Source organism: Colius striatus, chromosome 1, assembly GCF_028858725.1.
Source record: "Colius striatus isolate bColStr4 chromosome 1, bColStr4.1.hap1, whole genome shotgun sequence".
Lineage (NCBI taxonomy): Eukaryota > Metazoa > Chordata > Aves > Coliiformes > Coliidae > Colius > Colius striatus.
In genome coordinates, this window is record NC_084759.1 from 115,402,114 (window position 1) to 115,418,044 (window position 15,931).

Sequence of the window (15,931 nt, forward strand, 5' to 3'; positions counted from 1 at the left end):
GAGAATGAGCTCATTAGGAACCCATGTGAATGGGGAAATGTACTTAGCACAGTTCCTTGCCTGGATTAGGAAACTGTGGGTACTCAGATCCTTTCAGAGCTGGTCTACTGTAATTTTCAAGAATGCTATCAATGGAAATTGATGGCTAAGTTCAACTAACTTTTGAATGATTTGTCCTCTAAATGACAAAGATTTTCATGCTAAGGAAAGCAATACTGAACTGGAGGAAGAAATTTCTGCACTTGGTGGAACGGACCATCTGCAGTTTAAAGAATTACTTTATTTTTAAAGATACCTGCCTCTAGTTTTTGAATACTAGAATGGTTTGAGTTTGAATTTTTGGAGGAGTTTGGGTATTTTTGCTAGTCTTACAATAATATTAATGATGATACAATATAATACTACAGATCTAGAGAAACAAAGAAATCAATTAGGTTCTTTATGGTTTTTTTTTTTTTCTCTTATATATTCATTTACCTCTGTGAATAACCAAATCTACGGGATAATCAGACTCAAGTACTTATATCCTTTTTTTTAAAAAAAATGCAAAAATAGAACCTAGAGATTATAAGCATCAATGTCATTGATGAAGAATTTTTTGCCTTTAACAAATACCACAAAATCTTGTGATCTCTACTAATCTTTACTAGGTCAAAATTCTTATTGAAGACAGTTGAAATTTTGCCAAACAAAAGTGAGAAAGCTGTTCCCCAAATCTACCATATTTACAAAAATGTTTCAAAACCTGCATTTGTGATAGAGTTTTCCTGAAACAGTTCTGTAATTGTTATATATTGTTTTCTGTAATAGTACTGCAACCAACATCTGTACAAATTATTAAAAATACCCTTAAGTTGACTTTAAAATTCTGGAATCAATATTTAGGTTAGTAATTAAGCTAAATTACTTTAATTAATTAAAGTAAATGTATTTATCTTAAACTTAAGAAAAATTAAAAAACGGTGAATCCAGGACTTCAGATTTTCTAATGTAATTTCTCTTTGTTTTTAAATTACTACATAGCTTGTAATGCCTGAATATCTACAGCCTGACTATCTTGCAACTAAGATTTACCTAAAAGTTAGAGAAAAGTTTCAAAGATGAGTTTGGTTTGTTTTTTTTTTTTCCCTCAGTGATTCCTAACATAACCCCCAGGAAATTCCTTAATCTTGGCCTATGTATTTGTTTAAAAAGGAAAAGTTACACCACCAACAATAAAACAGGCTCAGAAAAGGCACTGTTAAATGTAATGAATGTTCTTACAGGCTGAGTGATCTTTAGGTGACAGAGTCTAAGAACACTGTGACTGTTACACCTTGGGGTTGTGCACAACCACAGAAATAGAATTCCTCACACAGCACAACTGATAAATTAGTCTGAGAAAAATGTAGACATGTAACTCAGATACCACTGAGTTTCTGGAGCTGGGCTACAAAAGCCTTTGTATGTGCATGTATATTGTATACATATAACAGCTATGTACTGCTGTATTCTTACTATTCCCACGTATTTTTCTTTACTGAGCTTGTTCCAGCAATCAGATGAATTAATGACATGTTGCTTCATAACAACAAGTCAAGTGTTCCTTCTTATGAAAAGATAAAATAAAACACTTCACTAACAAGATTCATTAAAAAAGGAAAGCAGTCTGATTCAAACCAAGATCCAGCTTAACGCACCTGCTTCACAGCCTGCTACCAGCTCCAGCTGTGGGTGGTGAGGAGGGGCAAGGAGCTGGATGCAATCCAGCCGTGCTTGCCCGTGCACAATACCTTATCACTTGAAGAATATGCTAGGATGCAGAACAAATCCCCCCAAAAGACTTTATGTAATTTCCATGTTAACTTTTGTTTCCTAAATCACACAGAGGGTCATACTGTCAAGAAATGTGAAACTAACTCATGTATTTTTCAGGCCTTCCCATGCTGCTATTTTGCCTCCTCTCTCATCCCCCAAAACAAACTATTAAAAGTAGTAAAAGCATAAACTTCATAAACACCAGGCTAAAGATCTGAGCTTGATCAGTGTAAGAATCCTCAGGTCGAATTGGTGAACCCTGGGCATGTTCATTTCTTAATTCAAATTTTCAGCAGCTCAGACACTCAACCTCCAAAACACCATCAGTTGTAAGCCTCTTTTTGCCAATCTACCATGACATGGTGAGTATTTTAGCATCTGTAGGGCATTACCATTGCATTTTTTATACTTGTCAATTCCACCCATACATTTACTGTGGTTATCACTAGTGACATAAAACATACAAAATGGGTTCAGAAAACTGGTAGACAGAAGTGGCACAGGTTTTGTAGGGTTTTTTTTTCTAAAACAACACATGCATATCCACTGTAGGTCTTACTATTTATGTTTCCCTTCTGTTTGTCTTGTAATATGGCTATTTGCACTGTTGCTGTCATAGGTTGCAACACAGGCAACAGAATGTTATGCTCCTACTGAAACTGAAGAAGCTTTGATTTTTCCAATCCTGGATTTGTTTATTGTATCTCTCCTTTGTGTTCTCTTATCCTACTGATTTTAGTTCTGTGTTGAGGCATCTCTAGATGTCATGGCACTCTTTATAGTGCAACATTTTGAATAAAGTACTTTATGGCAGGTGGAGTAACTAATATGCATCCAACACCACAAGTACCAGTTATTTTTTTCCATACTCTGTTTTTCACGGGAGATAGCTATAATGGTTCTTAACAAGAAATAAGGCTGGTATTGAAGATTACAATGAGTCTTTAATCTTGGAAATGACAAATCAAAAAGTCCTAAAATTAAAAGTTTGAAAGATGCAGAAGGGATCTTCCAAAGCCTATCAGACTGCTAAAGCTACCTAACACTACCTTATTAGACTCAAAACATTCCAGGAGGTAAAAAGTACATTTTTTTTTAGTGTAAGACTTTGGAAGTTATCCTATAGAGCAGACATTGCTGTTTAATGCATTAAAGACAGATAGGGACAGACACTGGGCTTCTTAATCACAAATTCAACAATCTAAGTAGTCCTCAACTCAGGTGCTGAGTAAGAGAAAAGATTTTGTGAATAACCTTTGTAATAATGTGTAGAGATCTTTTTGTGAGGCAAGACGAGGAAATGACAGCTTCTCTCCTTACCAAACTTGCAAGGAAAGAGCAGGATACCATGCCAGATAGAGACAAGCATTGCGCTAGTGGCACTCAAACTGATTGCTTCATGAGCAGACACATCTTCAGACATTCTGTGAGGAGGAAAGGAATCTGGCATACATCAAGGGAGAAGCCATGAGGGGCAGTGTGAAAGGATGGATTGATGAGGAAACAAAGAAAGTGTCAGATAGGAAGGAAAGCCAAACTGATGTGACAAGGAGAGGTGCAGAAGAACTGGGGAAGAGAGGACACCACAAGTTTTAGCTGCAGTCTGCTCTACATGACCACTCCACAGTTCATGGCTATCAAAATAACTTATGAGGAATGACTGAGAAAATTTTCCACTGCAGAAAGTAATTCACACACAGTTAGAACCTGGGACTCGTCTTCATTTAAATTATTATTTTTCTTTCAGCCCACACACTTGTGTTCAATTGAAGATTTCTTTATTAAGTCATAGCGGGCCTCAGTCTAAATAATACCACTACTGAACCCATGACCTTTTAATCCATGCTGTTAGGCAGAGGAGGGCCGCAGTAATGTGAAGCAAAGCTAACTTTGAACTGGCAGGGTACAATGGCCCCATTATTGAGTTTGCTTGCACTTGTCCAACACTGGGTAAAATCCCCCGAACGATGTCAAGATCTTTTAAATGTCAAGTCTTCCTGGGTCTGGGCATTTGTGTCTGAAAGCTCCTAAAAGAGCAGCAGGGTCTGAACTGCAAAGAGTGATTACAGGCCATTTACAGAGGAAAGTGAGCAAGGGTAAATGAAAAATGTGTCTGGGGAAAGAGATTTTTTGCAGCAATCTGTGAGATTTTGCCTGGTAATTAACATCGGAATCATGCAATTGTTGCAAACAGTTGACCTGAGGCTGTACCTTGGATTGAGAGTTAAATTTTGTATTTACTAGCTACCTCAGGAGAGGTGAGGCAGATTGAAAGTAGTGGTGTTGAGTAAAATTTATGAAGAAATCTCTTTTAAAGTGGAGGGCAAATAGCCAATGAAATGTGGCTTGTGAAACTAATATGCTTCTGTCAGCATATGGTACCACTGAGGGGACATGAAGGAAGCATTTTTGTTACATATGTACATGTGACTGGCAAGGATGCTATAATAAGAAGACTGAAGCAAAAATAAATGTTTCTTGTAAATACATTTGAGCAGAGGAAATGAAGCAACAATGAAACTATTCAAACGTCCATTAATGATAATACTACTTCTCATGAATTTTGAGCTGCACCTTGCAGGGTGAATGCTCTGAACTCCCTGTAGCAAAAATGGGAATACATCAACAAACAAGCAAGCCCATGCAAGAATAGAATTTTCTGTTGTTGAAGTCTCTTATGCAAAAAAATATTAATTACAGATTAAGACTTGGGAAAAAAAAGGTAAATCATCCACAAGTGATTTATTCTGGATAGACTTATCCTGTGTCCAATCTCCAAAACTCCCACAGACTTCACAGGGTGCCCACCCCCAATCTATTGCATCTTTTTTTTTTTATGGGAGTCCACTATTTTACTAACTTAACCAACAGGCAAAGAAAACTCATAAACTTCAAACGGAGAAGAAAGAGGAAAAAGATGTCCCATGTCAACTTGGATATGTTCTTAGTGTTCCCATTCTACCCTCAGAAAGATTTCAGTGGACTTTGGCTTAACTTTATGAACACGAGGAAAGTGTTAGGAACAATAGATATTTTCAGGGAGTTCTTTTACGCTGATTCTATAGGGGAATACAATACTACAAGAACTCTGGAAGATCTTTGAATTAAGTACTTTTGGTAACTGGAATAACCTTTTTACAAACAAGTCTTTAAGCCTCCATCCACAGCCTGCCACATACTGCAGATACTCATACTTGTCTGGCAGAGTATAGGACTGTTTAACCACAGCACACAGACCAGTTGAACTAGATATTTGCGGAAGTAGTGCAATGATCAGGAATTATTCCACTTCTGATATATCTTGTATTACTGAATGAACGGTCCAAAAATGTCATATCTAAATCCATGACACATACAGGTAAAATAATGCAGCTATCTCCTGCAGTCACATTTTTCTGTGCTCCTATATCTGTTGAGAACTCACATGGAACCAGAATAGATTCAGACTATTTTAATTTTTAAAAAAGTAAGGAACAGAACTAATACCACACTTGAGAAAAGAGTAGAAAAACATGAAGTTGAAAACACCATTTCTTCACGGTCTGATACTTTTCAATCTTGAATCAAAGAAGGAAAGGTGAGGGGAAGGAAAACTAGGAACAGTGATTCTTCCATGTGCAAATCATGCTCTGCTACCTGATATGATAGCTATATAGCTAAAAGTAGCCATGCTGTGTGACCAGAAATTCAGGCCACAGAAAATTACAGCACTAAAAGACAAGCCTCATCAACTATTATTTAGAAAATACTTCCATTATGGGCATATTTGAAAGGAAGAAAGAAACCAACCAAGCAACCACTCACCTATACTTGGGCAGAATATGTTTAAACAGTCCTGCACTCAACATAGACTTTTCAAGAATTCTCTTTAGCTCATTTAGAGATTCAAAAAAATTCTTACAAGTTCATTTGTACTGTCTTATTTATATATTTTTTTTTCTCTTTAATAACATTTAGAAGTAAATTCACTCTGATGTGACTACCAATGGCCTTTAGCTGATGGTCCCTTCTCTTTTCTCTTACATTTTTTCTCTTCATTTATCCAATGCTGCTACATTTGATCATCAAATATTTGAGTAGGACCATGATCCATTATTTTACAGCTTTGTGGCTGACATTCACTTAAAAGCTACAGGGTGGAAGAGAGAAAGGTAATCTTTTTTTGTAGAGCTCCAAGCAAATCGGCATTTATCTAGTTTGAACATATCATTATTTAAGTCAAGATCTACTTTTAGTTCTAGGCACATACATGCAAAATGTTCTCAGCAATGTGTGATGATTCTTGTAGGATGTCTATTAAGAGGCCACATGTCTCCTAAAAAAGTATTCATTATTCACCAGTATCACTGAGATTCATCACCTGTCTGCTGCATTACCTACATGCAGTTCATTGTGCAGAGCTAACATGTGAATTTCCAACAGCTCTGACTAAACACAAGTCATAGTGTTCATTTCAGTTTCTTGAATGGCCAAGTATAGCCTATGAAAGAATCAGTTTGAGCAAACCCTAACGACTGACTGTAAAAAAAAAACCCAAACCACCTTCCTGTCATGACTCTGTAACACAGATTTGATACCCACTATTGCGAAGAATATTGTTATTTTGGAAGATAAAATGCATACCACACACAGAAAGAGGCACCAATATAGTAAAAAGGAATTTGCTTAAAAATCACAGTAAACAGTAACAGTCTGTTGGGTTTGTGTGTAATGACCCAGCTGTCATTATTGTCATGCCTGCAAATTCTGCTTGCCTGCTGGGCTGCAGAATGATGTTATATCAATCGGATATCAAGAGCCCGATATTGCTGTTAATCAGCATGACTGGGAGCATTTTGCATACAGTAGAGTGTGGCTTCCTCACCCAGCTGGGCTCTAACTAACCCCAGAGCAGAGCTGCAAACACAGCAAAAGGAGGAAAAGCATCTTTCTTTGGGAAGGCATGTACATTATGAGGATTTGGGATCGACTGAAACTCCGCCATAGGGACTTTATTTTCTGCTGGGAATCTGCAACTGAAAATGCTGCAGGAACAGATCAGGCAGCTGTGTGAGGAGAAAGCAGAGGGTCCAGGGCCAAACACTGTCTGCTTTGCCGCTGCTCACAGGTCTCATCCCTCCAGGAATATCAGTAGCCTGTGCGATTTTTTTTTTTTTTCAGAAGTGTGCATCTGCAACTTTAGTGCAGCCCGTACTAAAGGGTGAAATTCACCTATGCTATTACAGTAACTTCTCCATCCTCTCTTCTCTTCTTTTTTCTCTCCTTTAAACTGGTGTTTTCCTTTTAATGCAACTGAAACTTGAAGCTAGAGTTTAGCAGAAGCTGTTTCGCTAAAGCAGCAGCCTTATATTTCAAACAAATCTTAAAATAGCTCCAATCTTTGTGGAAGTTCAGAAATACTTGTAAACTTAAAAGAAGTGGGGAAGAGGAAGAGCCTAAGAAGAGAGAGAGTGAACAAAAATGCCTAGTTTGATAACCATGGTGTAATCCCATGCCAGTCACTTATACAGCTACAGCTCTAAATAAAATAAAGTCCATTGACATTATGGTCTCCTAAAGAATTAGCCTCTGCTATACTTATCATGCTCAGACAGAGCTATCCTTAGTATAAGTGGAACAGGACTCCACTGCTTCTGACTTTTCCTAGCCAGAAAGAGTGTTCTTAGAGAGCAACTTTTGTAGTTGCATAGTTGAATACCTGCTGACAGGAAAATTTAAATTCCCACTAGGAAATGTGTGAGCCCTAAGTGCTTGCTTGTCCATCCAATTAGTAGTAGTAGGAAAAAAAAATATAAAAGTGGGCAATTTGAGTTCCCCAAACACAACTTAACAACCCAGTTCAATGCTTCGATATTTCTAATCAGTCTATACAATGAAAACAAAAAAGTACTTTTTATCAAACATGTTTGAATAATGGATAAATTTAAGGAAATTGTAATCTATTTTGCTGAGAAGAAAAGCTGGCTAAATTAATTGAATAAATTATTCATTGTAAATTATGGGCTCAAGTCTGCTACTGTGTCTTCATATACATACATTCATTTTCTGGCATCTCTGCTGAGCTTGCTAATGAGGATACCAATTAGTAACAATGGTACTGGTGGTTTTATTTTAGCTTTACTTGTCTCTGCATTTCCTGTTTTTGTCTGATAGCAAAAGCTGATGTACTAAAGCACCATAGATTCTTCTATTTCAAACAAAATCAGAGAACACTGGAATTCTAAAAAGGTAACAACAAAGGGGAAACTTGTCTGAGCTCTACAGCTTGATCATTCAGTCAGAAGTTTTAATCCAATTCAGCAAGTGCCCAGGTTTTAGTATAAGTATTTGGAATAAGCCTTCCAATATGTACATTTGTTGCTCATCTCTAGTTATGAAACAGTAAAATAGCTATCTGCCCGCAGTAACAGAGACCTCCAACTTAAGATATGTAAAATAAAGCTTATTCTGTAGTAAATACTTACTCTTGTATGGTGATTTAGAAAGTTATAAACCGTACATCTGACTTGGGTAAATCAAAGTAAAGTCAGTCAAACAAAAATTAATCTAAAGTTTCACAAGAGATGCAGTGGTATGAGGACTTGAGCTTCTTCATGGACAGACAGTAAAACATGAAGGGTTCAGCAAAGTCTTTAGTTTTATAAATTAACTTAAAGTCTTTTGAAAATTTGAAACAACATTAAACTAAAGAACTCTAGGATGAAATAATTTGATCCAATTTTATATGTCTAACAATATAAGTATCTGTCAGAGAGTGCTCTTCACAGCTACTATTATAACAGTGCTTTTATTGTAGCTCTTCCTGCTTCTGATGTCTGCTTAAGTTGAGGCAGACTACTGAGCCAACCACTTTCTCTCTGTGGACTACAAGGTAAAGTAGGTGGTTACTATCCCAGGTGAATTCAGCTACAGTGTAGATGTCCTACGGATCACAAGTTCTTGTGTTTTGAGACCAAAGTAAAGATGGATAAGGAATTATATGTGGTAATGTATGTGAACAGATGCTGACCAATAATACGTGTTCTCCATTCACAGAAAATGCTGTCCTTGGTATTCAGGAAAACAATGATCAAATGCACAAAGAACCAGCAAGACTGCTAAAGCCTCAGTACTTGATGCTTTCCTTTAAAGCCAAAGTTCCTTAGAAAAAAACAAACAAGGATGCGAAAGGACTAGAACCCAGAAAAAGGGCTTTGCACAGGTTTAAATTATTTCACCTCCCTTTCCCAGTGGAAACAAAACAATGGAAGCAAAAGTGACCATATATCTACTATTAAGTAGAATTGTCCAAGGTCTGTCATCTTGTCCAAAGCGAGAAACATAGTTTATGTCCTTGACTTGACAGCCCTCATCCATGTCAGTTGTTTAAAACAGTTTCTAACCTGCAATATTTTCTGAACCATGTCCAGGCACAGTTTGGAAAAATACTAATTGTCATGGCCTAAAACTGCCAGAGAGAGTGCAAACTATTTAGCAATGTACGTCATAGGGGAGCACCACTTCAAGACTACTCCTTTATCTCTTTAGCTTCCTAGCCCAATCTCACTAACACTAGCTTAGATTACCTGTCCTTATACCTATTCAATGAGGCAAAAATTAAATGATAGACACCACAATAAGGGAAAAACTGGAAACTTTCAGGTTTTATGTAGGTGCATCTTCACCTAAAATTAATAGACTTGCTTTGTTACACAGTTATATCCTACATCAGTCAAGCTTGCAGGGCTCCAGTCCTCCTTGCATTGGTTGTTCTGTTTACATACTGTCTGGGAAAGGTCTACTTTGTACTCTTCCCGTTCCAAAAATGAACACCATCATTTTCTTTGGAAAACTCATATAAATACAGCTTACATAGTGTGATATGAAAAAGCCAACAGAAAAAGTGTGGATTGACAATCTCTCTTCCAAACCCCTCTTATTGACTCTTTCACTGAATTTATTTGAAAAACATTCATCGAAATGTCACTTGCAGTTACCATTTCCATGGTCTTTTTATTTGGTTTTCAAATGAGTTGACTTTATCTGCTAAGCTAACTCCTGACTGTTCTCTGTGTGGTTTTCTGATTTCTCTTCCCATCTGTGTATCTCACCCTCAATGTGTACCTGATCTCACACAGGCCATTCATGAACAGGCAGCCAGCTGCAGCAAAAGGACTGATGTGTTTTCTCACCCTAAGACTACGGACAGATCTCATGCCAGGTTTTGAGATAACCAAATTCAACACAAACTGTCAGGATATAGCATTGCAGGTATTAGTCATATAATTGCTCAGTCTAAAAATCACAGAGGATCCAGGAAGAACATTGAGCATGAATATACCACTGCCTTTGCTATCTTTCACAAACTCTCACATCTTTGCTATATATCCCTTGTCAGTCAGCTGGAAAGGCATCTCTAGAAAACTCAGAGTTTCTGACAGACAAAGAGAGGTTTTGTTAAGAATTAATGTAGTAACGAAGCAGTACTATAAGACCAAAAGAAAACTTCCTGATAAATGAAACTATTGATTGGCAAAACAATAGTCTATGCCAGGAATTTGTTATAATTTGGCTCCTAGTCCTTTGAGTTTCATCATAGTTAGATTTGATGATCTGGAAAACCTTCACTCTATGTGACTTTACACTATCTCTTTGGGGAGAAAGTCGAAGATGTGCTTATTATAGTACTTATTCTGTTCATTCTCAGGTAGGAGTCAGCATGAAGGTTTACCTGAGCCTGAAGGTTCACCTGCTAACATTAGTTTTAGGAGAAAAATCCTAACATCACACTGTATAATGAGACTGAAGACTTGGATGTGGACAACACTGACCCTGTCATCCTCTCCTTAAGGTCAGCTTGATTCAGCATTCTCCAGGGATTGCCCATCAATCTATACTGTCTACCAAAATACTGCTGGGTGTAATTGCTGTACTTTTCTGTGTAACCCTGGGGAATCACACTGACAGAGGACTGTCTCAAGGGGAATGGCAGAGAAAATGATACTGAAGTTTCTTTCTGTCAACTGTTCTGCATGGATGAATGCACTCATTAGAGGTGTTGACTGGGGAAGGGGTGTACGTGTGTACATACCAGGCCATCCCAAAGATCTACAGAGGCAGAAAGAGACTGCTTTATTTTCAGTACTGCATAACCTGTGATTTGCTGGATCATTGTTTAACTTGGTTTCTGTTGCTATGTTAAAATTACAGAGACTCAACTCCTTGGTAAAGAGTGAATGCCAGGTTGTCTTTGTCTCCTGCTGAGTTTTTTAGTTCCTTGCTACATGCCCCTAGTGACAGCAGAGTTTACATTGCCATGGTTGACATTACATAGACAAGCTATAGAAGCCAAAAGCAAGCTGATTCTTCCCTACATTAGTGTTGATTTTCAGTATAATTAATCCCTGTGGTCTAAATGGCATGGGACTGGATACCGTTCCTTGTTTTTATATTTATCAGCTACCCTTGCTGAAAAACCATTGTCTTTTGTTGCCCTTTGTTTTGCAGTTCAATAAATTGCAAAGATGATATTCTACATCATTCATCCCTAAGAATATTGTTCTGAAAACAGTAAACATCACACTTTTTTATTGTATGAACAGTAATTACAAAATAGCACAAAGACAGAGGATTATAATTTTGCAGTTTATCTAGTGCAAAATAAACAATTTCAAACTCACTTTATCCACTTCTAATTTTTCTTTCAGGTATTTAAAACTCTTCACCCAGCTGCCTTATAAATACTAAGTAGCATATAACTAGCATGAATTAACAAAGTAATATTTATATATTTAACTAATTATAACTTGAAGAAAGGGGAAGAGGAGATAATTAAATGACAATCAGATCCGTGAAAGTCTTCAAGGACAATGAAGAGGGACAACATTTACAAATCAGTAAGTGGAACCACGCATTTACAAAATTTTCCCCTTTTTGTAATTACAAAGCAATGTAGTTCCTTTCTCCCCTCTGAAATAGAGAAGTATCAGGCCTCTAATTCTGAAAGACTTAGTGAGAAAATGCTTTTTTTGAAACCTAAAACATTAATTTAACCCACGAGTATGATACGTGTCAAAGACTGCTTTTTATTGAATTAGAGCTGAAAGATAATTTTTCAAAATGTGATTTCTTATCAAAGTGCCTTACTAACTTCAGCTAAGGGTTTTAACTAGCTAAGGCTTTAACCTGAATTAGCCTTCAGAGAGACGTGCTTAATGCCCATGCAATAAGAAAGCATTCAGTTACAGCAGAGAAGAAATGCTTATGTGGACTACACTGTTGAACCGGTTCAATGTCATGCTTGGTGCAGGTGGCTTGGAGAAAATAAGTAATACAGTCCAATATAAGTGGTTAAAGACAGTCCCCTAAATCCACTCATTCATTAAGAACCTTAAATAAATGTCACCTGTTATATCAAGGAAGTACAAATTGAACCTTTGTCAACAAAGAAGATTTGGCAATTTTGGCAAAGAAAAACATTTTATTTTTGGTGAGCCCAAACTGGGTTTTAATCCTCTGGCCAGGATTTATGGAAATAGTTTTCTAACACTGTTCATCCAGAGTCAGTAGTCTTTGACCTGTGAAGCTCTCCATAAATCTCACCTCTCTGTTGCTGCCAAGTTGCAATTGATCAGCCTTGTTTGGGAGGTGTATGCAGAGGTGTTGCCCTTTGCTAACCTGTTGCATTTAAGGGTTGTATCTTGAAAATAATTTAGGGGATTCTGTGCCTACCCACCAGAGCACAGGAAAATAAGCAGCAAAATTTGTAAAGCATGACCTGACACTGCTGGAAACTGCATAATACACTAAATTCCACCATATCATCCCCAGAGGTCTGGTTCTGCAAGGTAGTTACCCAGCTTTCATGGTTTAACTCCAGCCAGCAACTAAGCGCTATGCAGCTGCTCACTCACTCTTCTTCCCAGAGAGAGAATTAAAAAAAAAAGTAAAACTTGAGGGTTGAGATAAGAACTACATAATTAAGCTAATAACTACAATAATAAAATAATCATTCTAACAAAAAGGAATATAACAAAGAAAGAGAGAAATAAAACCCAAGTAAAAAAACAAGTGCTGCCCAAAGCAATTGTTCACTATCCACTGACTGATGCCTGAGCAATGGACTATCTTTCCCCACCACCTCCTCCTAGTTTATTGTCATGGTTTGACATGACAGCCTTTTCTGGTATGGGGGAAGGGGCTGCAAAGATGACTCCTGCAAGAAGTTGCTCACAACTCTCCCCAGCTCAGAAAAGGCTCACTTCTGGGGCTGAGCCAATTAGACGCCTCCACGATCACTTTTTAAGAAGAAGCCGGAAGGGGAGGTGTCTTCCTCCATCTTCCTTCTTTCTTCTGCCCCTTCTTCTCTTCTTCTGGCTGGTGGTGGTGCAAGGAGTAGGAACGGTGAGAGAAACAACCATGCGGACTCCAAGGTCAGTGATGAAAGGGAGGAGGTGTACTGTAGCAGAGACTCCCCTGCATTCTATGGAGAGACCTGGTGAAGCTGAGATTTATTTTCATTTCTTTAAAGACCCCGCATCAGCGGTACAGACTCATTTTGATAATGAGCCCGCATCAGGGGCAGAAACTCATTTTGCTAAAGCTGACCCCGGACCAGGGGCAGCGATTCACTTCATTAAAGGCACCAAGCCAGGGACAGTGATTTTGGCCGGAGGAGGCCTTGTCCCGAAGGAGGGGCCCTTTATCACTATGGCCGGAGGAGGCCTTGTCCCGAGGAAGGGACCCAATATCCACAGCTGCAACTGTGGGGAGGAGCCCACGACAAAGCAGCTCATTAAACTTATGCCCAGAGGAGGCCTTGTCCCGAGAGAGGGACCTTGCAACTGCAGAAACTGCAACCGCGGTGAAGAATCCACGTCAGAGATATTCACCAAGGACTGTGTCCCGTGTGAGGGAACCTGTATCGGCAGAAGCCGCAGCTGCTGGGAACAACCCACACCAGAGAAGTTTGTTAAGGACTGTGTTCCGGGGGAGGAACCCCGTGTTGGAGCAGGGGAAGAATGCCAGGAGTCATCCTCATCTGAGAAGACAGAAGCGGCAAAGCCCATCTGTGAGAGACTGACCACATCCCCCACTCCCTGCCCCCCTGAGCTGTTGCGGGGGGAGGAGGTAGAGATATCGGGAGCAGTGAGCTGGGCCCGGGAAGAAAGGAGGGATGGGGGAGGGAGATCTTAAAGTGCTGGTTGTAATTTTCTCATCATCCTACTCCCTTTTTGCTTTTATTCTGTTCTGTTTCTTGTAGAATAAACTTTCCTACTTTCCTCTCTAAGTCGAGTACTGGAGTCTGTTTTGCCCAGAACCATAATTGGCAGTGAGCCCTCCCTGCCCTTGTCTCAATCCACAACAATCTTGCTTATCTTTTTACTCCCATTTCACTGGGTCCTCCGCCATCTTAACGAGGGTGGGGGTGAATGGGGGCATCGAGCGAGAAACTGTCGTGGTGCTGTTGTGCTAGCTGGGCCAAACCACGACATTTATACGCTGGCCATGACGACCTATGCTACGGAACAGCCCATTGGCTATTTCAGGTCAACTGTCTTGGCCATACTTCCTCCTAGTTTATTGTGAACCTGGTTACCAGCAGAGTACATGAAACCAGAAAATCCTTCATTTCAGATGAGCACTATTTAGCAACAACTACAACATGAGTGTGTTATCAACATTATTCTTACACTAAATTCAAAACACAGCTCTTTAACCAGTTACTAGGAAGAAAAATTACTCTTTCCGAGCCAAAACCAGGACACCAGGTAGCTGTTGTGACTTCAGTACAACCACTTATGCTCTGAACTCTACATGTGCTGAAAACTTGAACCATGGCAGATACCAGTGGCCACATCTATTGTGTGGATGCTGAGTAGAAGAAGTCAGTACATGAGGTCACAGCAGTCCAGGTGAACACAAAGACTGAAGTTTCACTACAGAGTTTCAGAGGACAGAACTCCTCCTGTGGGAAGCCAATATTCCCAGCCGCATTACCATCAGAGTGTACACCTGTCTGAAAATGACCCTAGCCTAGTCTGCATCAATGGTCTTTTGCATTGCTTCCGCCAATGGCAGAAAGAAAAGAATATTTGTTTCAGCAGAATTAAAATGGAGGAAAAATCCTCAACAATATAAACATAGCAACTAATTTTGTTTATTTAGCCTCTGCTAACCTCTCAAAAATACATCAATTTAGAAGCAAAATGATCTAAATTCCCTTTCTTTACTGGGCTAGTAATACTTTCTGGTATTTCTGCTTTAGTCCAGACAAAAGAACTACTGGAAAACAGCATCAACACCACCACTAATCCAGTTGTGATTGCTTCCTTCAAAGTCACAGGCAACAGACATCTGTTCTCAGAAAGCACAAATTTTCAAAAATATCAGAATATCTGTGGAGTGCCATGCTGAATGTGGTAGGGAGGTTCAAGATGTACAATGCCAAGCACACAGTTCACAGTATTATGCCCGCTGAATTCTCTAACACTGTAAGTACAATGTCCTTAGTACTGATTTTTTGTTCAGATAGAACATTACAGATCTAACTGCTGCTGTCTGCAAACTGAAGAAAAATTTCTCTTTTGTGAAAAAACAGGTAATCAGATGTGCAAGGATCTTAGACCAAATTGTAGATATGGGTGAGAAATTGTACGTAAGGCCACAACTTCAACAGTCACATCCACTGCTCTCATTTTTATCTCTCTCAGTCATTATACAAATGTTGAAAAAAAGAAAAAGCAAATATCCTAGTTAGAAATAAGGGTGATACAACAAGCTAAGGAAGATTGACATTCTGATTTCCAATGCTAAAGGCAACCTGCAGTTTTCATGAGCAAATATATCTTTTCATAAACATTGCATTGGAAAGCATGACCGCTTCAATTAATACATTTAGGTTCATGAAAGACAAAATAAAGATGAAGCTTTTCCATAACTAGTCAAGAAAGGACACAACACTTACCAGAATGCATCAGTTTCTTGTTGGTATGCTTTTAATTGACTACTTGCACTGGGATATGAAGTAAATTTAGTGGATAGTCTCTAAAGTGTTTGTGACAGCTTGCTATTCAGAAATTGTGGGGGTACATGGGGTTTTTTTTTCTTTTTGGAAAGACACGTTAGAAAACCCTCTGAAGCCACAGAAAGAGTG